General features: G+C 51.1%; 1 protein-coding gene across 2 annotated transcripts in view; it reads left to right on the top strand.

The window, feature by feature from the left end:
* The window catches only part of vapb (VAMP (vesicle-associated membrane protein)-associated protein B and C), a 98,431-nt gene that overhangs the window by 4,724 nt on the left and 66,150 nt on the right, over positions 1–27,557 (top strand). For both annotated transcript variants that reach the window (XM_086005187.1, XM_086005188.1), the window contains exon 2: positions 13,211–13,363. The gene's annotated coding sequence lies outside the window, so the exon portion shown is untranslated. The remainder of the gene's footprint in view (positions 1–13,210; positions 13,364–27,557) is intronic.

The following is a 27,557-nucleotide window of genomic DNA, read 5'->3' as shown; positions in this document are numbered from 1 at the left end:
GAGAAGAGACATTAAGAGGTATTCAAAACGAGACGCGATGGTGATGGGACTAGTGGAGACAAAAGACGGCTCTAGATTAGGTGTGAAATGCACTGGCAGAATGGGAGACAGCTGCCATGTGGGAGAGAGAAAAGGAAAGGGGGGGGGGGGCAAAACAAAGGTGTGGAAAAAAAATATAAGTAAAAATGTAATAGGGGCCGAGGTTATGATCTGAAATTGTTGAACTTGATATTGAGTCCGGAAGGCTGTAAAGTGCCTAATCGGAAGATGAGGTGCTGTTCCTCGAGTTTACGGTGAGCTTCCGTGGAACAATGCAAGAGGACGGTGCGGTCCGAGTGGGAATGGGGCGGTGAATTAAAATGACAGGCGACCGGAAGCTCAGGGTCACCCTTACAGACTGAACGGAGGTGTTCCGCGAAGCGGTCACCCAATCTGCGTTTGGTCTCCCCAATGTAGAGGAGACCACATCGTGAGCAGCGAATACAGTATACTAGATTGCAAGAAGTACAAGTAAATCGCTGTTTCATAGAAACATAGAAGATAGGAGTAGGCCATTCGGCCCCTCGAGCCTGCTCCGCCATTCGATGAGATCATGGCTGATCATCCAAACTCAGTACCCTGTACCTGCCTTCTCCCCATATCCCTTGATACCTTTAGCTCTAAGAAATATATCCAACTCCTTGAATATATTTAAAGACTTGGCCTCAACTGCCTTCTGTGGTAGAGAATTCCACAGGTTCACCACTCTCTGGGTGAAGAAATTCTTCCTCATCTCTGTCCTAAATGGCTTACCCCTTATCCTTAGACTATGACCCCTGGTTCTGGACTCTCCGACCATCGGGAACATTCTACCTGCATCTAGTTTGTCCAGACCTGTCAGAATTTTATAAGTTTCGATGAGATCCCCTCTCATTCTTCTAAACTCCAGCGAGTATAAGCCCAATCGACCCAGTCTCTCATACGTCATTCCTGCCATCCCAGGTATCAGCCTTGTGAATCTTCGCTGAACTCCTTCCATGGCAAGAACATCCTTCCTCAGATAAGGCGACCAAAACTGCACACAATACTCAAGATGTGGTCTCACCAAGGCCCTGTACAACTGCAGCAGGACATCCTTGCTCCTATACTCGAACCCTTTCACTATGAAGGCCAACATAACATTTGCCGCCTGCTGCACCTGCATGCTTACCTTCAGCGACTGGTGCACAAGGACACCCAGGTCTCGTTGCACTTCCCCTTCTCCCAATCTATTGCCATTCAGATAATAGTCTGCCTTTCTGTTTTTGACACCAAAGTGGATAACCTCGCATTTATCCACGTTATATTGCATCTGCCACGCTTCTGCCCAATCACCCAACCTGTCCAAATCATCCTGGAGTTTCTCGGTATCCTCCTCGCAGCACACACACACCCACCCAGCTTTGTGTCGTCTGCAAACTTGGAGATATTACATCTAGTTCCCTTATCTAGATCATTAATGTATATTGTGAATAGCTGGGGTCCAAGGATCGATCTCTGCAGTACCCCACTAGTCACTGCCTGCCACTCGGAAAAAGACCCGTTAATTCCTACTCTCTGCTTTCTGTCCGCCAACCAGTTCTCTATCCAAGTCAATACCTTGCCCCCAATCCCATGTGCCTTAACTTTACATGCTAATCTCTTATGCAGGACCTTATTGAAAGCCTTTTGAAAGTCCAAATACACCACATCTGGTTCTCCCTTATCTATTTTCCCAGTTACATCCTCAAAAAATTCCAGTAGATTAGTCAAGCACGATTTACCTTTTGTAAATCCATGTTGACTTTGTCCGATCCTGTCACTGTTTTCCAAGTGCTCAGCTATTACATCCTTTATAATGGACTCTAGCATTTTCCCCACTACCGATGTCAGGCTTACCGGTCTGTAATTCCCCGCTTTCTCTCTCCCACCTTTTTTGAATAGTGGGGTAACATTAGCTACCCTCCAATCCATGGGTACAGTTCCAGATTCCAGCGAATTTTGGAAGATGATCAGCAATGCATCTAGCAGGGCAGCACGGTGGCATAGTGGTTAGCACTGTTGCCTCACAGCGCCAGGGACCCGGGTTCAAATCCGGCCTCGGGTGACTGTCTGTGTGGAGTTTGCACATTCTCCCCGTGTTTCCTCCGGGTGCTCTGGTTTCCTCCCACAGTCCAAAGATGTGCGGGTTAGGTTGATTGGCCATGATAAAAAAAATTGATTGACCCTTAGTGTTAGGGGAGATTAAATACGTGGGGTTACGGGGATAGGGCTTGGGTGGGATGGCTGTTGGTGTAGGGACCGAGTGCTAGGGTTTGGATGATCAGCCATGATCTCGTTGAATGGCGGAGCAGGCTCGAAGGGCCGAATGGCCTAATCCTGCTCCTATCTTCTGTGTTTCTGTGTTACTATTTCTAGGGCCACCTCCTTAAGTACCCTAGGATGTAGATTATCAGGCCCTGGGGATTTATCGGCCCTCAATCCCGTCAATTTCCCTAACCATTTCCCTACAAATACTGATTTCTTTCAGTTCCTCCCTCTCATCAGACCCTATGTTCTCCAACATCTCTGGGAGGTTATTTGTGTCCTAGAAGGGGTGTTTGGGGCTCTGGACAGTGGGAAGGGGGGAGGTATAAGGGCAGGTGTTACATCTCCTGCGCTTGCACAGGAAGGTGGAAGGGGTGCTGGGGGTGTTAGAGGAGTGGACGAGGGTGTCTCGGAGGGAGCGGTCCCTACGGAATGCTGGAAGGGGAGGGGAAGATGCGTTTGGTGGTGGGATCACTTTGGAGGTGGCGGAAATGGCGGAGGATGATCCGTTGAATGTGGAAGCTGGTGGGGTGAAAGGTGAGGACAAGGGGAACCCTATCGTGGTTACGGAAGGGAGGGGCAGGGGTGAGGGCAGAAGTGCGGGAGATAGAATGGACACAGTCGAAGGCCGTGTCAACCACGGTAGAGGGGAAATTCTCGGTTGAGGAAAAAGGAAGACATGTCGGAAGCACTGGTGTGGAAGGTGGCATCGTCGGAGCAGATGCGGCGGAGACGGAGAAACTGGGAGAATGGAATAGAGTCATTACAGGAGGCAGGGTGGGAGGAAGTGTAGTCCAGGTAGCTGGGAGTCAGTGGGCTTGTAGTGAATGTTGGTCAATAACCTATCCCCAGAGATGGAGACGGAGAAGTTGAGGAAGAGAAGGGAAGTGTCAGAGATGGACCATGTGAAGGTGAGGGAAGGGTGGAAATTGGAGGCAAAGTGAATGAAATTGTCTAGTTCAGGGCGAGAACAGGAAACGGCACCGATACATTGATGACTGTATCGGAAAAAGAGGTGAGGGAGGGGACCAGAGTAGGACTGGAACAGAGTGTTCCACATATCCCACGAAAAGGCAGGCATAGCTAGGACCCATAGCAACACCATTGATTTGGAGGAAATGAGTGGACTCAAAGGAGAAGTTGTTCAATGTGAGAACAAGTTCAACCAGGCGGAGGAGGGTAGTGGTGGATGGGGACTGGTCGGGCCTCTGTTCACGGAAGAAGCGGAGCGCCCTCAGTCCATTCTGGTGGGGGATGGAGGTGTAGAGGGATTGTACGTCCATGGTGAAAAGAAAGCGGTTGGGGCCAGGAAACTGGAAACTGTTAAAGTGGCGGAGGGCGTCCGAAGAGTCGCGGATGTAGGTGGGAAGAGACTGGACAAGGGGAGAAAAGATAGAGTCAAGATAGGAAGAGATAAGTTCCGTGGGGCAAGAACAGGCTGAAACGATGGGTCTACCAGGGCAGTCCTGTTTGTGGATCTTGGGAAGGAGGTAGAAGCGGGGTTGGGGAACTGTGAGGTTGGTGGCTGCGGGGGGAAGATCTCCAGAGATGAGGTCAGTGACAGTCTTGGAAATGGTGGTTTGATGTTCAGTAGTGGGGTCATGGTCCAGGTGGAGGTAGGAGGTGGTTTCGGAGCGTTGGCCTCCTCCATCTGGACCATGACCCCACTACCGAACATCAAACCACCGTTTCCAAGACTGTCACTGACCTCATCTCCTCTGGAGATCTTCCCCCGCGGCCACCAACCTCACAGTTCCCCAACCCCGCACAGCCCGCTTCTACCTCCTTCCCAAGATCCACAAACAGGACTGCCCTGGTAGACCCATCGTTTCAGCCTGTTCTTGCCCCACGGAACTTATCTCTTCCTATCTCGACTCTATCTTTTCTCCCCTTGTCCAGTCTCTTCCCACCTACATTCGTGACCCTTCGGACGCCCTCCGCCACTTTAACAGTTTCCTGGCCCCAACCGCTTTCTTTTCACCATGGACGTACAATCCCTCTACACCTCCATCCCCCCACCAGGATGGCCTGAGGGCGCTCCGCTTCTTCCTTGAACAGAGGCCCGACCAGTCCCCATCCACCACTACCCTCCTCTGCCTGGCTGAACTTGTTCTCACATTGAACAACTTCTCCTTTGAGTCCACTCATTTCCTCCAAATCAATGGTGTTGCTATGGGTCCTAGCTATGCCTGCCTTTTTGTGGGATATGTGGAACACTGTTCCAGTCCTACTCGGGTCCCCTCCCTCACCTATTTTTCTGATACATTGATGACTATCGGTGCCGTTTCCTGCTCTCGCCCTGAACTAGACAATTTCATTCACATTGCCTCCAATTTCCACCCTTCCCTCACCTTCACATGGTCCATCTCTGACTCTTCCCTTCCCTTCCTCGACTTCTCCATCTCTGGGGATAGGTTATTGACCAACATTCACTACAAGCCCACTGACTCCCACAGCTACCTGGACTACACTTCCTCCCACCCTGCCTCCTGTAAGGACTCTATTCCATTCTCCCAGTTTCTCCGTCTCTGCCGCATCTGCTCCGACGATGCCACCCTCCACATCAGTGCTTCCGACACGTCTTCCTTTATCCTCAACCGAGGATTCCCCTCTACCGTGGTTGACACGGCCCTCGACCGTGTCCGTTCTATCTCCCGCACTTCTGCCCTCACCCCTGCCCCTCCCTCCCCGTAACCACGATAGGGTTCCCCTTGTCCTCACCTTTCACCCCACCAGCCTCCACATTCAACGGATCATCCTCTGCCATTTCCGCCACCTCCAAAGTGATCCCACCACCAAACGCATCTTCCCCTCCCCTCCCCTTTCAGCATTCCGTAGGGACCGCTCCCTCCGAGACACCCTAGTCCACTCCTCTAACACCCCCAGCACCCCTTCCCCTTCGCCTGGCACCTTACCATGCAAGTGCAGGAGATGTAACACCTGCCCTTATACCTCCCCCCTACCCACTGTCCAGGGCCCCAAACACCCCTTCCAGGTGAAACAGCGATTTACTTGTACTTCTTGCAATCTAGTATACTGTATTCGCTGCTCACGATGTGGTCTCCTCTACATTGGGGAGACCAAACGCAGATTGGGTGACCGCTTCATGGAACACCTCCGTTCAGTCCGTAAGGGTGACCCTGAGCTTCCGGTCGCTTGTCATTTTAATTCACCGTCCCATTCCCACTCGGACCTCACTGTCCTCGGCCTCTTGCATTGTTCCACGGAAGCTCACTGTAAGCTCGAGGAACAGCACCTCATCTTCCGATTAGGCACTTTACAGCCTTCCGGACTCGATATCGAGTTCAACAATATCAGATCATAACCTCGGCCCCTATTACATTTTTACTTATTTTTTATCCGCACCTTTGTTTTAGCCTTTTCCCCCCTTTCCTTTTTCTTTTCTCTCTCCCACATGGCAGCTGTCTCCCATTCTGCTGGCGCATTTCACACCTAATCTAGCGCCGTCTTTTGTCTCCACTAGTCCTATCACCATCTCGTCTCGTTTTGAATACCTCTTAATGTCTCGTCTCTTTTTTGTTCTCTCCCAGCCTGGCCTCTTAATCTATTTCATTTCCTGTGCTTCTTTAGTCTTGACAAAGGGTTCACCTGAAACGTTGACTCTTATTTTCTCTCCACGGATGTTGCCTGGCCTGCTGAGTTTTTCCAGCATTTTCTGTTATTTCGGATTTCCAGTATCTGCAGTATTTTGCTATCGTACAAGAGAGTGTGTGGTTCTGGACTTAAGTTTAGGGAATGAAGCTGGGCAGGTGGAAGGGGTATCAGTTGAAGTGCATTTTGGTGGTAGTGATCATCATTCAGTTAGATTTAGCATAGTTCTGGAAAAGGACAAAGATAGACCAGGAGTAAAAGTTCTTAATAACAGAAAACGCTGGAAAAACTCAGCAGGCCAGGTAATATCCGTGGAGAGAGAAACAGAGTTGACGTTTCGGGGCGAAACCCTTCTACAGAACCGAGGGGAAAAAAGGCAGGAAATGAAAAGATTAAAAGGCAGTTTGGGGGCTGGGAAATGGGGGGGGATGAAAGAAGAGACATTAAGAGATATTCAAGGTGAGGCGAGATAGTAATAGGACAAGTAAAGAAACAGACAATGGCTCTAGATGAAGTGTGAAATGCGCTGGCAGATTGAAAGACAGCTGCCATGTGGGGGAGAGAGAAAAAAGGAAAAGGCACAAACCAAAAGTGTGGATAAAAAATATAAAAATATAATAGGGGCCAAAGTTATGATCTGAAATTGTTGAACTTGATATTGAGTCCGGAAGGCTGTAAAGTGCCTAATCGGAAGATGGGGTGCTGTTCCTCGAGTTTATGTTGAGCTCCTGTGGAACAATGCAAGAGGCTGAGGACGGTGAGGTCTGAGTGGGAATGGAACGGTGAATTGAAATGACCGGGGAAAGGCCAATTTTACTAAGCTAAGATGTGATTTAGCAAAAGTGGACTGGAAACAGCTACTTGAAGGTAAATTTGTGTCAGAGCAGTGGGAGGCATTCAAGGAGGAGATAGTGAGGGTTCAGAGCAAATATGTTTCCACAAAGAAAAAGGGTGGAACTCTCAAATCTAGAGCCCTTGGATGCCAAGGGGCATACAGGGTAGGATAAGGCAAAAAAGGAAGCTTATGTCAGATAATGAGAGCTTAAATACTGCAGAAAGCCTAGAGGAGTATAGAAAGTGCAGGGGTGAAATTAATAAGGAAATTAGGAAAGCAAAGAGAGGGCATGAAACAATATTAGCAAGTAACATCAAGGATAACGCCAAGGTGTTTTATAAATATATAAAGAGCAAGAGGATAACTAAAGAAAGAGTAGGGCCTATTAGAGACCAAAAAGGTAACCTGTGTGTGGAGGTGGAAGACGTGAGCATGGTTCTGAATGAATACTTTGCATCTGTTCACAGAAGGAAGGGATGATGTAGACATTGTAGTTAAGGAGGAGGAGTTTGAAATATTAGATGAGATAAACCTAGTAAGAGGAAATATTAAGGGGTTTAGCTTCTTTGAAAGATAAATCGCCAGGCCTGGATGAAATGTATCCCAGGCTGTTGAGAGCTGCGGGACAGTATTAATCGTCATTTAGAAAGGCACGGATTAATCAAAGACGGTCAGCATGGATTTGTTAAGAGAAGACCGTGTCTGACTAACTTGATTAAATTTTTTGAGGAGGTAACGAGGAGGGTTGATGAGGGTAGTGCGTTTGATGTAGTCTTTGGATTTTAGCAAGGTTTTTGACAAGGTCCCACATGGCAGACTGGTCAGAAAAGTAAAAGCCCATGGGATCCAAGGGAAAGTGGCAAGTTGGATCCAAAATTGGCTCAGTGGCAGATTGCCAAGGGTAATGGTCAACGGGTGTTGTGGTGACTGGAAGGCTGTTTCTAGTGGGGTTCCGCAGGGCTCAGTACTGGGTCCCTTGCTTTTTGTGGTATGTCAATGATTTAGACTTCAATGTAGGGGGCATGATTAAGAAGCTTGCAGATGATACAAAAATTGGCTATGTGGTTGATGGCGAGGAAGAAAGCTGTAAGCTGCAGGAAGATGTCAATGGACTGGTCAGGTGGGTAGATAAGTGGCAAATGGAATTCAATCTGGAGAAGTGAGGTAATACATTTGGGGAGGGCTAACAAGGCAAGGGAATATATACAATAAATAAATAAATGGTAGGATACTGAAGTGTAGAGGAACAGAGGGAATTAGAGTGCAGGTCCACAGATCCCTGAAGGTAGCAGAACAGGTAGAATAAGGTGGTTAAGAAAGCATACAGGATACTTTCCTTTATTAGCTGAGGCATAGAATATAAGAGCAGGGAGGTTATGCTTGAACTGTATGGAAACACTAGGCCACAGCTAGAGTACTGTGTACATTTCTGGTCACCACATTACAGGAAAGATGTGATTGCACTAGAGAGGGTACAGAGGAGATTTACGAGGCTGTTGCTGGTACTGGAGAATTTTAGCTACGAGGAAAGATTGGATAGAAACATAGAAACTAGGAGCAGGAGTAGGCCATTCGGCCCTTCGAGCCTGCTCCGCCATTCAACGAGATCATGGCTGATCATCCAAACCCTAGCACCCGGTCCCTACACCGACAGCCATCCCACCCAAGCCCTATCCCCGTAACCCCTGGGGTTGTTTTCTTTGGAACAGAGGAGACTGAGAGGAGATTTAATTGAGGTGTATAATATTATGATGGGCTTGGATTGGGTGGATAGGAAGAACCTATTTCCCTTAGTATAGAGATCAATAACCAGGGGGCATAGATTTAAAAGTAATTGTTAGAGGGGAGTTGAGAATTTTTTCACCCAGAGAGTGGTGGGGGGTCATTTAAAAAATACTTGGGTATGCACTTGAAGTGCCATAAACTACAAGTTTACGGACCAAGAGCTGGAAAGTGGGATTAGGCTGGATAGCTCTTTTTCGGCCGGCACAGACCCGATGGGCTGAAGGAGACCAGCGTGAGACTCTGACATTCCAGCGTGTCCTGATCAGAGCCCAGTGCTTCCAAGGGGGGGACATTGCAGGTGTTCCGGCAGCTGCCACAAGTGTATAGGAGTTTCACTTGCGCCCTCAGTGATTTGTCTTCAGTTGCATTTGTGCAATTTAATGGGCTATTGAATTGCAGCAGCAACAACAAAGGGTCCTGGCTTGTTGCTTTGCAGGGGTTGTGTCTGGTAAGGGTTGTGTCCGGTAAGGGTTGTGTCCAGGGATCTAATTTCTAAATTAGCAGCAGCGTTTCTCGTATGAGTACATGTTGCCTTGTTTAGTATGTAATTTCTAAATCAGGATCCATACTAAAATAAAGAATGTAGCTACTTAACGCCCAATTAATGCTCTCTTTTTCCATACGAAGTTTGCCTCCATCAGCAAGCGTGCTGTCAAAGGTACTTTAACATAAATAGATGTGCCAGTGCCATCGATAGACATTGAAAATCCTCTGCAGGAGATGGTTTCAAATTGGTGACAAAGATAACAGGCCGGCACGTGTACCTGATCCGCCAGTCTGATTGTGGCCAGAGTCGATCTCTCTTCAGGCGATTCAGAAAATTGGGCTGTAGTACAAGACAGACAGTGTGGTATTGTGGGGGTGATTGGCGGGACTTGGAAACAGTGGTTTCGTGAAGATGGTGGTTCTGCAGCTGGCGCCCTGTAAACCTTAGGCTTACCACTGTACCCTCTTTCAGTTCTAATGGTTGAAAAGATTTAACCATCTCACCAGCAGTTCGAGGCTGTTGAGCAGAGCTCTGTGTATGTATAGTGTTTGAGCAAACCTGGAGGTCTGCCTTCCCCACTGAGCTGCACTCCGTGATAATCACGGAGCGTGCATGTATAAAGACAGAAATGGAAAAGAATTACACTGGTGGAAATGCCCTACTGAGAACTAACTAAAACATAGCTCCACTCGTATATTTACTGGGCCAGAGATCTACACTAATTCTGAGGATGACTAGCCCAATACCTGGGTTGGTAAAGGCAGTGTGTAGCTGAGCTATGTAGACTCGCAGGCTTGATTAAGTCTGCTAAGTTAGCTGATCTCAGCCAGATCACTAGTTGAGACTCTCTGGTTGGTTTCAGTGCCCCTGACTTGCGAGGAGGAAATTGGCCAGAGCTCCCACTCTTACTCGGTAACTAGTCACCAATGCTGGAAGTTGTGTATGTTGTACAGTAGCATAGTGGTTATGTTACTGGACTAGTAATCCAGAGGCCTGGACCAATGGTAAGTTCACATCCCACCACAGCAGCTGGGGAATTTAAATTTAATTAAATAAATCTGGAATAAAAAGCTAGGATCCATGAAACGACCTCATTGTCGTAAAAACCCATCTGGTTCATGAATGTTCTTTAGGGAAGGAAATCTGCCGTCCTAACTGGGCTGGCCTATGTGACTCCAGACCCACAGCAATGTGGTTGACTCTAAACTGCCCTCTGAAATGGCCTAGCAAGCTACGCAGTTGTATTCAAGCAGGTGGCTCACCACCACCACCTTGAGGGCAATTAGGGATGGGCCGGCAACATCCACATCTCGTGAATGAATTAAAAAAAAGTGTGTACAATTGTGTGCGCGCATATGTATACGCCTGGTATACACCGGCAAGAATCGGCACTTTTGAGGTGGAATTGGAGAGGGACATTTTTTTTTTAAATCAAAAGAAAATAATAAATTGTGTAAAAGTTTGTGTGCCCTTATTGTTTTGAGAAAAAAAAACTTTTGACATCAGTGAAATCTCTTGCTAATAATGAAGCATCTGCTCACCTTTGTACTGTAATCACTGTATTGTGATACCAAACCATCTGGCTTCTAAATACAATTGTACAAACAAGCAGCATGTCAGGGGAATTGATTAATTGTATGGCATCCCTAGTTGTGGGGTTTACATAGAAACATAGAAGATAGGAGCAGGAGTAGGCCATTCGGCCCTTCGAGCCTGCTCCGCCATTCAACGAGATCATGGCTGATCATCCAAACCCTAGCACCCGGTCCCTACACCGACAGCCATCCCACCCAAGCCCTATCCCCGTAACTCCACATATTTAATCCCCCCTAACACTAAGGCCCAATTTTTTTATCATGGCCAATCAACCTAACCCTCACATCTTTGGACTGTGGGAGAAACCGGAGCACCCGGAGGAAACCCACGCAAACACGGGGAGAATGTGCAAACTCCACACAGACAGTCACCCGAGGCTGGATTTGAACCCGGGTCCCTGGCGCTGTGAGGCAACAGTGCTAACCACTATGCCACCGTGCTGCCCCTACATACTACACACACATCCTCTTGGCTTCTTAGACCCAGCCACCCATTGGCCTTCAAGTGGTGCTTTGCTTGTTGACACGTTCTACTGAACCTCTGTTTCAAAGCCAAAGCTTTGTTACACATGATCGCATCAACTGCTTTTTGGACCTCTGCATTGTTACACAACTAAAGATGAGGGGGTGTTTGATCAAGCACCAGTCCTTGGTGAGGTCGTCTCACCTGTAGTTTGTGGTGGAAATGGCACAGTTGAAGCTCTTGTTTTAGTTATCTGTAAGGCTGCATGTACACTGTCTCCGACTGCTAGTGTGATTCCAGGCAGATACTACTGTACCCTGTTTACACTGAAGCAAAAACAACATCTGGAAGTACACAGCATCTGTGAAGGGAGAGTCAGTTGACGTTTCCACACACCGATACGTAAACTCGTCTGTACGCTTGACAGATACGGACTAACCTATGTATTTCCAGCATTTTCTGCCCTTGTCATCTGCCCTATTTTGCTTTTTACGCTGCCTGACTGCTGTTCCAATTACCCTGCATAGAGAGATCCACGCATGCACTCGTGTAGGACTCCCCTCTCCCAGCAGATAAAATTTCACTGCTAAGCTCAGAGGGAGGCTTCTGCACTCTCAATATTTAAATTAACGTTGGCAGGTTCAGCGAGCACCCAGGAGATCCAGTGGACCTACTTCGCACTTGAAACCAGGATTCACACTGGTGTCAAACTGAAACAATCTGAATCTGCACCCCACGCTCTGCTTCTTTCCAGAATCAGGTTGGGCCCTGATTACAGATTGAATGCTCTACAATGACGCTAAAGTTATAGATAAACATTGCTAAATCGGGCACTGTGTCAGGTAAAGTTTGATTAGTGTGCGCATCTTTTTTTTTCAAAAAGAGCATGATTTACCTTTGATATTTTCCTGAATTGTGCTTAATTCCCTCCATAATGGGAGACAGGCAGCCTGGTGTTAGTTCTTTGCTTGGCTACTTTATGGTTTCCTGCAGGGACATAATTGGGTGTTTAGTCATCCTCAGATTGATTTATTTTTCATTCTTCCTGTGGGGAATTGTATCCTCCTCGGTTAAGCCCATTCTCGATGACTCTGGGGGATAACAAGTGCCATTGTGCGTGTCTTCCTCACTGTGTGTTGGTATGGCAGTGAGTGGCACCGGTTTATTATTTTTTTTACCATAGTATGCCTGGGTGTCCTACATGAAGTGAGCATAAGAAAAGTCAAGGATGTAAATAGACCACATCGTACTTCGTCCCTCTGGCACCTTCAGCCTTCCAGTTAGGTATCCACTTTGCCCAAAGAGCCTGTGTGTCTACGTAACCTGATGGGGAGATTATCCCAGATATTTATCAGCCTGTGTGAAGATGTTCTTTCTGATACCTTGCACTGTGAAGTTTAGTGACGTCCTCAGCACGCATTTAACAAAAACATTCATCAGTCAGAAAAATAGAATGTTAATTATTCATTGGGAAGAAACCATCTTGATGAACCTCTATTAATAGCAGTCGTGTTGTCCAGTTTCAGTGCTGAGAAATGGGCATCCATAGTGAAGCTGACAGCTAGGTGCACAAACTCTGGCTGCTTTTTCGAGGCCAAGCTGTTCATTATTCATGGCTGTGATTGGCTTCATTGCCAGCTGTATTCTCTATTAGGTGGTCGTCTAATCTGAATGAGGGATGTATGGGGGGAGGACCTCGAGCTGTGCACCATATCCAGCCATTTCCTTGTATCCCTCACTGCTCACATCCCCCTGCCCCCTTCCTTTAGTGTATGGGTGCTAGCCTTTAGCTTCACATGTAAAAAGTCTTGGGTCTAATGATGTGTCCAGATGTCTCACTATTCTGCAGATGCAAAACAATCCTGAAAAGAAAGGGAAATCCAGTTACAGACCGAGCCTGAAATTTACAAGCTGGTGCAACTACCCACTGATTAACCTCGGTACTTTATAAGCAGCTGCAATTACCTAGAAGGGACAGCCAGGTTAGAGGTACACCTCACAATCGCACTCCAGGCCCGCGACTACCTGTGAGCAACGCCACGGGAAATCTGCTAGAATAGTAAATAAATTGAATGACGACCACCTCTAAAACGATTAAAATGTTTTAACTATCTTTTTTTTGGTTACAGGTCCTTTCACAGATGTTGTCACTACAAACCTGAAACTAAGTAACCCTTCAGATAAGAATGTATGTTTTAAAGTGAAGACTACTGCCCCGCGTAGGTATTGTGTGAGGCCTAACAGCGGGGTTATTGATGCAGGGACTTCAATCAATGTATCAGGTAAGGCATGCTGCAGTTAGACACTGGGACTTTGTTGGCGGATGCCTTGCCCTTCTTGGCCAGTTGCCCTTGGTGTCTTGACTGAGATTCTTGCGTGGTTTGACTCCAGCGCTGATGGGTTAAAAAGATGGAAGTTAGGGCCTAATGTTGAATGTCGGAGGGGAGATAGTGAGGGAAGCAAAAATCATTCCGGTATTTTTGGCTCAACCAAGGGGTAATTGGAATGTACTGGTATTAGCCGGAGGTCACGGAACCAGGAGCAGAAGCTTCCCTGATGTGACACCTTGTAATGTGACCTGCAACAGAACTTTGTTCAACTCTTGGAGTGTTTGAAGCACTTTGTAACCTTTCATTACATTTATTATATGCGCAACTCTTTACTTTCATGTAACATTTTCAAACCGTGTCCAACTTCCTCCTGCTGTATGTTTGTAGACACGTAACTCCATTCTTTACCCCAGTTCCTTAGCGGGGAGGGATATGATTTTGGCTACAGTTTGTTTAGGTCAATGTTTTGTATAGATCTTTTCTTGGTTTGATACTCTGTTCATAATATGAACTGATTTGTTCAATTTGACTTGCACAGTAATGCACATCTTTGGCTGCAAAAGCAGATGAATTTTGTATGCTGGTGGTATTCAAACTGCTCTTTGTACGGATCTCCATTCAAATATTAACAGACTCCGGGGATCCCCTTTCAAAAACTGACAGACCAACAAGGATCCCCTTCAAGTACTGATGCACTCCAGGGGAACCCCTTCAAATGTTGCACAATGCGGGGGGACCCCTTCAAATGTTGCACGTTGCGGGGGGACCCCTTCAAATGCTGCACAATGCGGGGGGGACCCCTTCAAATGTTGCACGTTGCGGGCGGGGACCCCTTCCAATGTTGCATGTTGCCAGGGGGGACCCCTTCCAATGTTGCCAGGGGGGACCCCTTCCAATGTTGCCAGGGGGGACCCCTTCCAATGTTGCCAGGGGGGACCCCTTCCAATGTTGCCAGGGGGGACCCCTTCCAATGTTGCCAGGGGGGACCCCTTCCAATGTTGCGAGGGGGGACCCCTTCCAATGTTGCGAGGGGGGACCCCTTCCAATGTTGCATGTTGCAGGGGGGACCCCTTCCAATGTTGCATGTTGCAGGGGGGACCCCTTCCAATGTTGCGAGGGGGGACCCCTTCCAATGTTGCGAGGGGGGACCCCTTCCAATGTTGCGAGGGGGGACCCCTTCCAATGTTGCATGTTGCAGGGGGGACCCCTTCCAATGTTGCATGGGGGGACCCCTTCCAATGTTGCGAGGGGGGACCCCTTCCAATGTTGCATGTTGCAGGGGGGACCCCTTCCAATGTTGCCAGGGGGGACCCCTTCCAATGTTGCGAGGGGGGACCCCTTCCAATGTTGCGGGCGGGGACCCCTTCCAATGTTGCGGGCGGGGACCCCTCCCAATGTTGCGGGCGGGGACCCCTCCCAATGTTGCGAGGGGGGACCCCTCCCAATGTTGCGGGCGGGGACCCCTTCCAATGTTGCGAGGGGGGACCCCTTCCAATGTTGCGAGGGGGGACCCCTTCCAATGTTGCGAGGGGGGACCCCTTCCAATGTTGCGAGGGGGGACCCCTTCCAATGTTGCGAGGGGGGACCCCTTCCAATGTTGCGAGGGGGGACCCCTTCCAATGTTGCGAGGGGGGACCCCTTCCAATGTTGCGAGGGGGGACCCCTTCCAATGTTGCGAGGGGGGACCCCTTCCAATGTTGCGAGGGGGGACCCCTTCCAATGTTGCGAGGGGGGACCCCTTCCAATGTTGCGGGCGGGGACCCCTTCCAATGTTGCGGGCGGGGACCCCTTCCAATGTTGCGGGCGGGGACCCCTTCCAATGTTGCGGGCGGGGACCCCTTCCAATGTTGCGAGGGGGGACCCCTTCCAATGTTGCGGGCGGGGACCCCTTCCAATGTTGCGGGCGGGGACCCCTTCCAATGTTGCGGGCGGGGACCCCTTCCAATGTTGCGGGCGGGGACCCCTTCCAATGTTGCGGGCGGGGACCCCTTCCAATGTTGCGGGCGGGGACCCCTTCCAATGTTGCGAGGGGGGACCCCTTCCAATGTTGCGAGGGGGGACCCCTTCCAATGTTGCGAGGGGGGACCCCTTCCAATGTTGCGAGGGGGGACCCCTTCCAATGTTGCCAGGGGGGACCCCTTCCAATGTTGCCAGGGGGGACCCCTTCCAATGTTGCCAGGGGGGACCCCTTCCAATGTTGCCAGGGGGGACCCCTTCCAATGTTGCCAGGGGGGACCCCTTCCAATGTTGCGAGGGGGGACCCCTTCCAATGTTGCGAGGGGGGACCCCTTCCAATGTTGCCAGGGGGGACCCCTTCCAATGTTGCCAGGGGGGACCCCTTCCAATGTTGCGAGGGGGGACCCCTTCCAATGTTGCGAGGGGGGACCCCTTCCAATGTTGCGAGGGGGGACCCCTTCCAATGTTGCGAGGGGGGACCCCTTCCAATGTTGCGAGGGGGGACCCCTTCCAATGTTGCGAGGGGGGACCCCTTCCAATGTTGCGAGGGGGGACCCCTTCCAATGTTGCGAGGGGGGACCCCTTCCAATGTTGCGAGGGGGGACCCCTTCCAATGTTGCGAGGGGGGACCCCTTCCAATGTTGCGAGGGGGGACCCCTTCCAATGTTGCGAGGGGGGACCCCTTCCAATGTTGCGAGGGGGGACCCCTTCCAATGTTGCGAGGGGGGACCCCTTCCAATGTTGCGAGGGGGGACCCCTTCCAATGTTGCGAGGGGGGACCCCTTCCAATGTTGCGAGGGGGGACCCCTTCCAATGTTGCGAGGGGGGACCCCTTCCAATGTTGCGAGGGGGGACCCCTTCCAATGTTGCGAGGGGGGACCCCTTCCAATGTTGCGAGGGGGGACCCCTTCCAATGTTGCGAGGGGGGACCCCTTCCAATGTTGCGAGGGGGGACCCCTTCCAATGTTGCGAGGGGGGACCCCTTCCAATGTTGCGAGGGGGGACCCCTTCCAATGTTGCGAGGGGGGACCCCTTCCAATGTTGCGAGGGGGGACCCCTTCCAATGTTGCGAGGGGGGACCCCTTCCAATGTTGCGAGGGGGGACCCCTTCCAATGTTGCGAGGGGGGGACCCCTTCCAATGTTGCGAGGGGGGACCCCTTCCAATGTTGCGAGGGGGGACCCCTTCCAATGTTGCGAGGGGGGACCCCTTCCAATGTTGCGAGGGGGGACCCCTTCCAATGTTGCGAGGGGGGACCCCTTCCAATGTTGCGAGGGGGGACCCCTTCCAATGTTGCGAGGGGGGACCCCTTCCAATGTTGCGAGGGGGGACCCCTTCCAATGTTGCGAGGGGGGACCCCTTCCAATGTTGCGAGGGGGGACCCCTTCCAATGTTGCGAGGGGGGACCCCTTCCAATGTTGCGAGGGGGGACCCCTTCCAATGTTGCGAGGGGGGACCCCTTCCAATGTTGCGAGGGGGGACCCCTTCCAATGTTGCGAGGGGGGACCCCTTCCAATGTTGCGAGGGGGGACCCCTTCCAATGTTGCGAGGGGGGACCCCTTCCAATGTTGCGAGGGGGGACCCCTTCCAATGTTGCGAGGGGGGACCCCTTCCAATGTTGCGAGGGGGGACCCCTTCCAATGTTGCGAGGGGGGACCCCTTCCAATGTTGCGAGGGGGGACCCCTTCCAATGTTGCGAGGGGGGACCCCTTCCAATGTTGCGAGGGGGGACCCCTTCCAATGTTGCGAGGGGGGACCCCTTCCAATGTTGCGAGGGGGGACCCCTTCCAATGTTGCGAGGGGGGACCCCTTCCAATGTTGCGAGGGGGGACCCCTTCCAATGTTGCGAGGGGGGACCCCTTCCAATGTTGCGAGGGGGGACCCCTTCCAATGTTGCGGGCGGGGACCCCTTCCAATGTTGCGGGCGGGGACCCCTCCCAATGTTGCGAGGGGGGACCCCTCCCAATGTTGCGAGGGGGGACCCCTCCCAATGTTGCGGGCGGGGACCCCTCCCAATGTTGCGAGGGGGGTCCCCTCCCAATGTTGCGAGGGGGGACCCCTCCCAATGTTGCGAGGGGGGACCCCTCCCAATGTTGCGAGGGGGGACCCCTCCCAATGTTGCGAGGGGGGACCCCTCCCAATGTTGCGAGGGGGGACCCCTCCCAATGTTGCGAGGGGGGACCCCTCCCAATGTTGCGAGGGGGGACCCCTCCCAATGTTGCGAGGGGGGACCCCTCCCAATGTTGCGAGGGGGGACCCCTCCCAATGTTGCGAGGGGGGACCCCTCCCAATGTTGCGAGGGGGGACCCCTCCCAATGTTGCGAGGGGGGACCCCTCCCAATGTTGCGAGGGGGGACCCCTCCCAATGTTGCGAGGGGGGACCCCTCCCAATGTTGCGAGGGGGGACCCCTCCCAATGTTGCGAGGGGGGACCCCTCCCAATGTTGCGAGGGGGGACCCCTCCCAATGTTGCGAGGGGGGACCCCTCCCAATGTTGCGAGGGGGGACCCCTCCCAATGTTGCGAGGGGGGACCCCTCCCAATGTTGCGAGGGGGGACCCCTCCCAATGTTGCGAGGGGGGACCCCTCCCAATGTTGCGAGGGGGGACCCCTCCCAATGTTGCGAGGGGGGACCCCTCCCAATGTTGCGAGGGGGGACCCCTCCCAATGTTGCGAGGGGGGACCCCTCCCAATGTTGCGGGCGGGGACCCCTCCCAATGTTGCGGGCGGGGACCCCTCCCAATGTTGCGGGCGGGGACCCCTCCCAATGTTGCGGGCGGGGACCCCTCCCAATGTTGCGGGCGGGGACCCCTCCCAATGTTGCGGGCGGGGACCCCTCCCAATGTTGCGGGCGGGGACCCCTCCCAATGTTGCGGGCGGGGACCCCTCCCAATGTTGCGGGCGGGGACCCCTCCCAATGTTGCGGGCGGGGACCCCTCCCAATGTTGCGGGCGGGGACCCCTCCCAATGTTGCGAGGGGGGACCCCTCCCAATGTTGCGAGGGGGGACCCCTCCCAATGTTGCGGGCGGGGACCCCTCCCAATGTTGCGGGCGGCGACCCCTCCCAATGTTGCGGGCGGGGACCCCTTCCAATGTTGCGGGCTGCGGGCGGCACCCCTTCAAATACTGAAGTTCTCGGGGTTGGAAGGGCGGGGTGCAGAGAAAGGTAGGATTCTGACCAAAAGCCACTGTCAGCTACTTAAAGGAGAACCATGACAAATATTTATTTTATTAGTGCACAGCAAAAGGAATAAAATAGCAAAATACTGCAGATGCTGAATATCTTGTAAAAAAAACAGAAACTGCTGGAAGCACTCATCAGGTCAGGCACGATGAATAAAATGCTAGTAAGTCAAAAATCTGCAGACTGATGGATATGTGATGACTAAAGAGATGGACCTCTACTTCAAAAACCTATTGTTGAATTGAACGATGGAACCTTAAGGTATTGGACACCAGATAATCAGGCTCACAACAGATTGTCTTTAAGATATTATTAACCCTGCTCAAACATAAATACAGACTGAGCACAGTTTGCCGATCAGGAGAACAGAGATTATAGTGTTTTAGGAGCTTCCTTCTTGCTTGGTCTATTCTAACGAGCTGCAGCTATCCTAGCTATGTTTATACTTTATTTGTTTATTACAAGGCAACCTGGCCTTGCTCCACTATAGCTAGAAGGACATCTGTGTGTTGTTCTGACTATGACTGTTACTTCACACACACACAGATACAGTTTCCTCCTTTTGCTTCTTCATACAAAGGCCTTCTGTTTACACATCCCTTCGCTGGCCAACAGCATTTCATCAGCCTGCACTATGCTGCATTCAGTAGTATTGCACTGCTTTATGAATCACTTCAATCCTACCCTATTTTTTAAACCTTAAATTTCTTTTTAAGGCAAAATGTATTTGCATTATTGAAGCAAGGGCCTAATATTAAAAGTACATTAATATGGTAGTGTAGTGGTTGTGCTACTCAACCAGCAATCCAGAGGTCGTACCTTCAAATCAATACATTTGATCATTTGTGGGCAATTTGTCACAAAAATCCAACTGGTTGGTTGATGTCCTTTGGGTAAGGGAACCAGTCACCCTTACCTGGTTTGGCCTACATGTGACTAGTCCACACAGTGTGGTGGACTCTTGATGTCCTCTGAATTCCCTTGTAAGTCCCTTAGTTATTAAATGTTGCAATAAAATGTGGTGAGACCACAGAGCTGTCTCCCAGCTCTGCAGCTTTTGGTTGGAGTCCTTGAATCTGGAGGTAGTGAAGGATGTGGCTGTGGGCCCACTTTTATTTCTTCAGACTCTTGTGTCTTTGACCCCACATGACCTCAGCTCCAAGCTCTCTTCCCAGTGTCTGACTAACCATTCCCCGTCACAACTCTGTTACTTGCCAGAAATGAACAGCTTATCCTGCATGCACTCCGTTTACCCATACGGTTAACTCGGACTGCTGCCCACATCATAACAGCTACTGTACTGCAATCGTGTTGTCACTAACAACTTGCTAAAATGCAATAGTTGCTCTGTGAAGTTTTTGTTAAAAGCTCAGTGAAGAGCTTTGAAAAATAACTAGTGCAATTAATAGATTCTGTCCGGCCAGACTTGGGATTTGTTTGGAGAGAGCATTTTAAGCTGGAGAATACTCGGGTTGGTTATAGGTCAGTCATTATGGTGGAGGTAATGGTGAATTAAAATTTATCTCCAAGTACATTAAAGTATGTTGGGCTGAGTGTTTTTATTATACTACTGGGTCTCCTGTGGTGCTGCTCACAGGTGGGAGATCTGGAACACAATAGTGGTGTTTAGCTGTTGACCCTGGCCTGTCCCTTTTTAAGGCAACTGCTCAAGTACTCCATGTGCGATTCCAGGTAATTGTAACTCCTTTTATATTTATCCGGTGAGTTAATGGCCCTTAGTGTTAGGGGATTAAATACGTGGAGTTACGGGGATAGGGTGGGATATGTGTCGGTGCAGGCTCGATGGGCTGAAATGGCCTCTATCTGCACTGTGGGGATTCTGTGTCTGTGTGTGTGTGAAATTCCATGTTAATTTTCAGGCACCAGATCAGAACCCAGTATTGATGCGCTATCAATTACTCATAAAAGACTGAGAGTTAGAAGAGTAACTAAAGGCTTTTATTAACAACAGAATGGAGGTCTGCCTCGAGTGGTCGACCGGTCCAGGATCCAAAGGGCTGGGGAGCAGTCACCTTTATACTAGGACCTGTGGGAGGAGTCAGCCGAGGCATGTCCAGGCATGTACACAGTGGAATACAAACAGGACAAACAGGAATACAAACGTGGTTTACCACATTCACCCCTTGTTTAAAATTGAGTCCGGCGGGGTGAAGTGTATTAAAAGTTAGTGTATTGGAGTCTCTCCGGAGGTCTTGTCTGCCGCTGTGATCGGCGTGGCGACGGCAGGGGTAGTGAAGCTTCCGGCGTCGAGTCCAGCGTAGGCTGTGGCACAGGCGTGTCGTCCTCGTAGATGTCGAGCGGGTCGCGGGGCCCAGGCCTGCCGTCTGCTGGGGCTGGATATCGGATCGTGGGGGGGGGTGGTAGTGGGTAGTGGGTTACTGTGGTCCCCGAGGGTGCAAGGTCTCTTATGGAGACTGTGTCCTCCCGCCCGTCCGGGTATGCGATGTAAGCATACTGGGGGTTGGCGTGGAGGAGGTCGACCCTCTCGACCAGGGGGTCCGTTTTATGGGTCCTCACGTGTCTTCTCAGTCGGACCGGCCCTGGGGACGTCAGCCATGGCGGTAGCGAAGTCCCTGATGTGGACTTCCTTGGGAAGACAAACATTTTCTCATGAGGGGTGGCGTTAGTGGCAGTGCAGAGCAGTGACCGAATAGAGTGGAGCGCATCGGGGAGCACATCCTGCCAGCGGGAGGTTGGAAGGCCCCTAGACTTTAAGGCTAGCAGGACGGCCTTCCAAACTGTCGCATTTTCTCTTTCCACCTGTCCGTTCCCCCGGGGGTTGTAACTGGTGGTCCTGCTTGTGGCAATACCCCTAGTTAGCAGGTACTGACGGAGTTCGTCGCTCATAAACGATGAGCCCCGGTCGCTATGGATATAGCTGGGGAAGCCGAACAGGGTGAAGAGGTTGTTCAGACATTTAATGACCGTGGCACTGGTCATGTCCGGGCAGGGGAAGGCGAACGGGAAACGGGAGTACTCATCAATAATATTGAGGAAGTACACATTGCGGTCGGAGGAGGGGAGAGGCCCTTTAAAATCAACGCTCAGGCGCTCGAAGGGGCGAGTGGCTTTTATCAGGTGGGCCCTGTCTGGTCTATAAAAGTGTGGTTTGCACTCAGCGCAGACTTGGCAGTTCCTGGTCATGGTCCTGACCTCCTCAATAGAGTAAGGCAGGTTGCGGGCCTTGATGAGGTGGAAGAACCTGGTGACCCCCGGGTGGCAGAGGTCATTGTGGAGGACCCGTAGTCTATCGATCTGCGCGCTGGCGCAGGTGCCACGCGATAGCGCATCCGGGGGTTCATTTAGCTTCCCGGGCCGGTACAAGATCTCGTAGTTGTAGGTGGAAAGTTCGATTCTCCACCTCAAGATCTTGTCATTTTTGATTTTGCCCCTCTGCTTGTTGTTAAACATAAAAGCAACTGAACGCTGGTCAGTGAGCAGGGTAAATCGTTTTCCGGCCAGGTAGTGCCTCCAATGACGCACAGCCTCCACAATCGCCTGGGCCTCCTTCTCAACAGCGGAGTGTCTGGTCTCCGGGCCTTGGAGGGTTCGTGAAAAGAAGGCCACGGGTCTCCCCGCCTGATTGAGGGTAGCGGCCAGGGCAAAGTCGGACGCGTCGCTTTCCACCTGGAAGGGGATGGATTCGTCCACTGCGTGCATGGTGGCTTTGGCAATGTCCTCCTTGATACGGTGGAAGGCTAAGTGGGCCTCTGCCGTCAAGGGAAAAGAGGTGGACTTGATCAGCGGACGGGCCTTGTCCGCATAGTAGGGGACCCACTGGGCGTAATAGGAGAAAAACCCTAGGCACCTCTTCAGGGCCTTGAGGCAGTGGGGCAGTGGAAGTTCCATAAGGGGACGCATCCGGTCGGGGTCGGGGCCGATGACTCCGTGTTCCACAACACAGCCAAGGATGGCGAGGCGGTTTGTGCGGAATATGCACTTCTCCTTGTTATATGTCAGGTTTAGGAGTTGGGCGGTGCGGAGGAATTTTTCGAGGTTTGCGTCATGGTCCTGCAAGTCACGGCCGCAGATGGTCACATTGTCCAGATATGGGAAAGTGGCCTGCAACGCATTTTGATCTACCATCCGGTCCATCTCCCTTTGGAAGACGGAGACCCCGTTGGTGACGCCAAAGGGAACCCTAAGGAAGTGATAGAAGCGGCCGTTTGCCTCAAAGGCAGTGTACTGGCGGTCCTCAGGGCGGATGGGGAGCTGGTGGTACGCTGATTTCAGGTCAATGGTCGAGAAGACGCGGTACTGCGCGATCTGGTTGACCATATCAGCTATACGGGGGAGTGGGTAGGCGTCCAGCAGGGTGTAGCGATTTATTGTCTGGCTGTAGTCGATGACCAGGCGCTGCTTCTCGCTGGTCTTAACGACCACAACCTGGGCTCGCCAGGGGCTGGTGCTGCCCTCAATAATCCCTTCTTTCAGGAGCCGCTCCACTTCGGTTTTAATGAAAACCCTGTCCCCGGCACTGTATCGCCTGCTCTTTGTGGCGATGGGCTTACAGTCGGGGGTGAGGTTAGCAAACAGTGGTGGGGGGGTGACTCTGAGTGTGGAGAGGTTGCACCTGGTGCGCGGCGGGCAATTTGGAAGCTGCTGGCTGCGGACTGTGAGTGGGGGTAGGGGTCCACCGTACGCCATCGTAACACTTTTAAGGTGGCACTGAAAATCTAACCCCAGCAGGACGGCAGCGCAGAGGTCAGGCAGGACCAGAAGTTTAAAATGATCGTACACGGTCCCGTCTACTACGAGTGTCACCACGCAGTAGCCGCCGATGTCCGCCGACTGGGACTCGGAGGCCATAGAAATCCGCTGTTGCGCAGGCAGGACTGGGAGAGAGCAACGCCGCACCGTGTCGGGGTGGATGAAGCTCTCCGTGCTCCCAGAGTCAAAAAGGCAGATTGTATCGTGACCATTTACCTTAATGCCCATTGTGGAACTGGCCAGTTGGTGCGGTCTCGCTTGGTCCAGTGTAACGGATGCCAGCGTAGGGGTCGGTGTGTCGCTGCGGGTATCAGATGAGGCGGTGTCGGGGGCCTGCTGCGTCCCGGCTGTCGTCCAAGATGGCGGCGTCCATGATCCCCATGTGGCTGGAGGCGTCCAAAATGGCTGCTGTACCGGTGATTCGCACACGGCCGGGGAGGTCCAAAATGGCGGCCCGCATGGCCCACACGCGGCGCTGCTGGGGTTCGGGGTGGCTTTGGCCCTGCAGACGCTAGCGTAGTGTCCCTTCTTCCCGCAGCCCGAGCAGATCGCGTTTTTCGCCGGGCAGCGCGCTCTGGGGTGTTTTGCCTGGCCACAGAAGTAGCATTTCTGGCCTTGGGGCACTGCTGTCTGGCCTTGGGACACTGCTGCGGTAGTTGGGCCGTTGTTGGGGTGTGGCTGGGGTGGCACGGCGCTATGAGGCGGTCCTACCGTGTCCCAGGCTGTCATTCCCCGCGGCGTCCACGGTGCAGAGGAGTAGGCATCCATGCCCTGGTAGGCTGCATCCAACGATAGTGCGAGTTCAGAGGCCTTGTTGAGGTCGAGGTTACTCTGCTCCAACAGTCGCTGTCGTGTGTAATTGGATCTGTGGCCCGCTACAAAAGCGTCCCGGATAAGTTCCTCTGTGTACACGGCGGCCTTTACATCCTTACAACCACAGGCCCGGCCAAGCACAGACAGTGCCTGAAGGTATTCCACGGTCGATTCCCCAGGTTGTTGTTTACGACTCCCCAGGAGGTCCCTGGCGTACACTTCGTTCACTGGGCGCGTGTACTGGTCCTTGAGGAGCTTGATAGCATCCGCGTACGAGGTCGCGTCTTGGATGACCGAGTACACTCGGTGGTTCACTTTGGAGGTCAGGACATCCAGTTTGTCCTCTTCCGATTTGATTGCTTCGGAGGCGGTCAGGAATTTTTCGAAACACTTAAGCCAGTGAGTAAACTTGGTGGATGAGTCCGCCTCCCGATGATCTAAGTCCAGGCATGCTGGGTGGATGAGTCCGCCTCCCGATGATCTAAGTCCAGGCATGCTGGTGTGAGGATCTTCTCCATTATAAAAATGTTGTTAATAAAATTGATGCGCTATCAATTACTCATAAAAGACTGAGAGTTAGAAGAGTAACTAAAGGCTTTTATTAACAACAGAATGGAGGTCTGCCTCGAGTGGTCGACCGGTCCAGGATCCAAAGGGCTGGGGAGCAGTCACCTTTATACTAGGACCTGTGGGAGGAGTCAGCCGAGGCATGTCCAGGCATGTACACAGTGGAATACAAACAGGACAAACAGGAATACAAACAGTGGTTTACCACAAGTATGAAATGCTTGGTTTGTAACAATGTGACAAACATGCACTAGATGCAAGACTATATTAAAACTAGTGTGTTTCATGTGACGTCGTTCATGGTGAGTTAGTTAGTTGTATATAAGGAGAGGGGTGTTGTATCGTGTAATGTAAAGTGCATTATTATGCTGTTAGTGTGAATGTGTGCCCTTTTATAGCTATAAAAAGTCTAATTAATAGGTAAACAGCAACAAATTGTATAGCGCCTTGAACATAGTAAAGCATTCCAGGACGCTTCACAGGAGCGTTGTCAAACAAAATTTGACTTTGAGCCACATATTGGGACAGGCGACAAAAGGTTGATCAAAGAGGTAGGTTTTAAGGTAAGTCTTAAAGGAGGAGAAATAGAGATGGCGAGGTTTATGAAGGGAATTTCAGAGCTTAGGGCCTTGGCAGCTGAAGACACAGCTGCCAATGGTAGAGCGATGAAAATCAGGGAAGCACAAGAGGCCAGAATTAGAAGTGCAGAGACCTTGGAGAGATTTGAAAAAAAGCATGAGAATTTTAAAATTAAGGCATTTCTGGACAGGGAGCCAATATAGCAGCGAGCACAGTGGTGATGGGTGAATGGGACTTGGTGTGAGTTAGGACAAGGGATGCAAAGTTTTGGATGAGCTCAATTTTATGGAGGTGGGAGGCTGGCCAGCAGAGCACTGGAATAGTCAAGTGTAGAGGTAGCAAAGGCATAGATTGAGTGAGTTCATTCAGCGATTAATTGTTATTCAGACTGAAGATCAGAGCACCTACTTTGTTTTTGTTTCGTACCTCTTTTACCCCAAGTGTAACCACTTGCAAAATGATGTCCAAGCTTTGGTCTATAGGCCACAAGACTTGGCAACCTGGCCCTCCAAATTCAGTCTGATTTGTGATCAGAAATTTGCATGAGACAGTGTGGGGCATTTGAAGTGTGGCTGTTGCAATGCCACTTTTGTGAAGAGGATGCACATAGAGGAGGGACTGTTGGATAGAGCTGAATATGCATGACCGCAAAGTTATCACAGTTGCTATAGCAACTTCATGTCCCTAGCAGAAGGGGCTTCAGGCTGATTTTGGCACTGCTTTCCTCTTCCTCTGCGTTGTAGCACTTGGTGCCTCGCAGTGTTCTTTCCCCCCCCCCCCCCCCCCCCGAATAGGCCAGGTAAGATGGGGAGCTCACTGGGTTGCAGGGAGTGGGTTGCGGGCAACACATGGAAGGCTGCATTTATTGCCCATCCCTGGTTGCCCTGAATAACTTGAGTTTGGGGCGGCGGTCTACTGGGCTGCATCAAGAGCAAACCACCACGTGTGGGACTGGGAGTCACATACAAGTCCGATCTGGTATAGGTGGCAGGTTCCCTTCCCTGGGTTTTTAAGCAGCAATCTTGTCTCAGTTTTTCATTCTGGTGCCAGCCCACAGATTACCAGATTAATTGATTTCAATTTCACAACTTGCCTTGGTGTCATTTGACCTCAGGGTTGCCAGTCCACTACCAGACCCATGACACTAGCATGCCCATACATCAATCTGTCGTATCAGGAGGCTCCATGCTTTTTGTCTTTGTGCGCCATTTGAGTGCACAAGGTGAAACTTTGGGGGGCCCACATATAACATTTTCAATCCATGTTTGTATCAGTGAGTATGTACTGGCTTTCATTCACCAATAATACAACAGCATTAAGGACAGCCACATCCAAACCTCCAGAACCATGAATTTCAGATTGGACTGCATGTGGTCTATGTGGCAAAACTTTGCTGTCCGTGGGATACCCACTCCTCCCCTAGATAAACACATGAGGGAGAAGGGAATAGAATGTTATGCTGATGGGGCTAGATTAAGAGGGGTAGGAGGTGGCTCGTGTGGCGCATAAACCAGTTGGGCTGAATGGCCTGTTTCTGTGCTGTACATTCTATGAACGTGGGGGGTGAAGGGAGTGTTGCTTGGCTGGTGGCCTCGTTATGACACAAATCTGCAGTGTGGCAATATTGAGATTGTTGCCGAGGAAACCCAAGGAATGCTCATCTTCTCTCGTTCTGATATCTAGTGGCACAAAGGCTGCCACGTGCCAGCTCTTTGATGTAATGCATATGGCGGTGCTCATAAATGATGCGTGCAGCTTGACTGAGAGCTCCACCAGCACACTTTGTTTGACCCTTTACTCAGGTATTGTGTTTGTTGCAATGAAACTCAACAGAAGTGGGAGTGAATGTTGTAAATTCACTGCAGTGTTGAGACCGCTCGCTGTACTGGTTTTATGTTGTAGTTTTGAGGGTCAGGACTGAAAATATTCTAATTGACGGACACAAAGACCTCTTCCATCTAGCCTGCCCCACTCCTTCCGACCAGTTCCTCCCTCCCAGCAACACTCCCCCTCCGTCTGTCTCTCTCCCGCAGCCATGTAATCTCCTGGGAGAGGCAAAAAAAACCCAAGGCCAATAGGGGAAAAAATAGTACAGAAAATTCCCCTTTGAATGGCTCAGGTGATCGGAACCAGTCCAGGAGATCACATGGGCCAAGTGTTATCTATATAGACATTATTATATGATGCAAGCTCTGCCCTGGTCAAGAGCCTGTCCAACTCCATCTTGAAGACAGAGAATCAGCACCCACCACACCAACCAGCAACTCATTCCAGAGGCTCACCACTCTCTGGGAAAAGAACTGCCTAACATCTGGTCTA

This window comes from Somniosus microcephalus, chromosome 13 (genome assembly GCF_052327205.1).
Source record: "Somniosus microcephalus isolate GS21.2 chromosome 13, FLI_Smic_1.0, whole genome shotgun sequence".
In the NCBI taxonomy this organism is placed as follows: Eukaryota; Metazoa; Chordata; class Chondrichthyes; order Squaliformes; family Somniosidae; genus Somniosus; species Somniosus microcephalus.
This window is presented reverse-complemented; position numbering and strand designations above follow the sequence as displayed.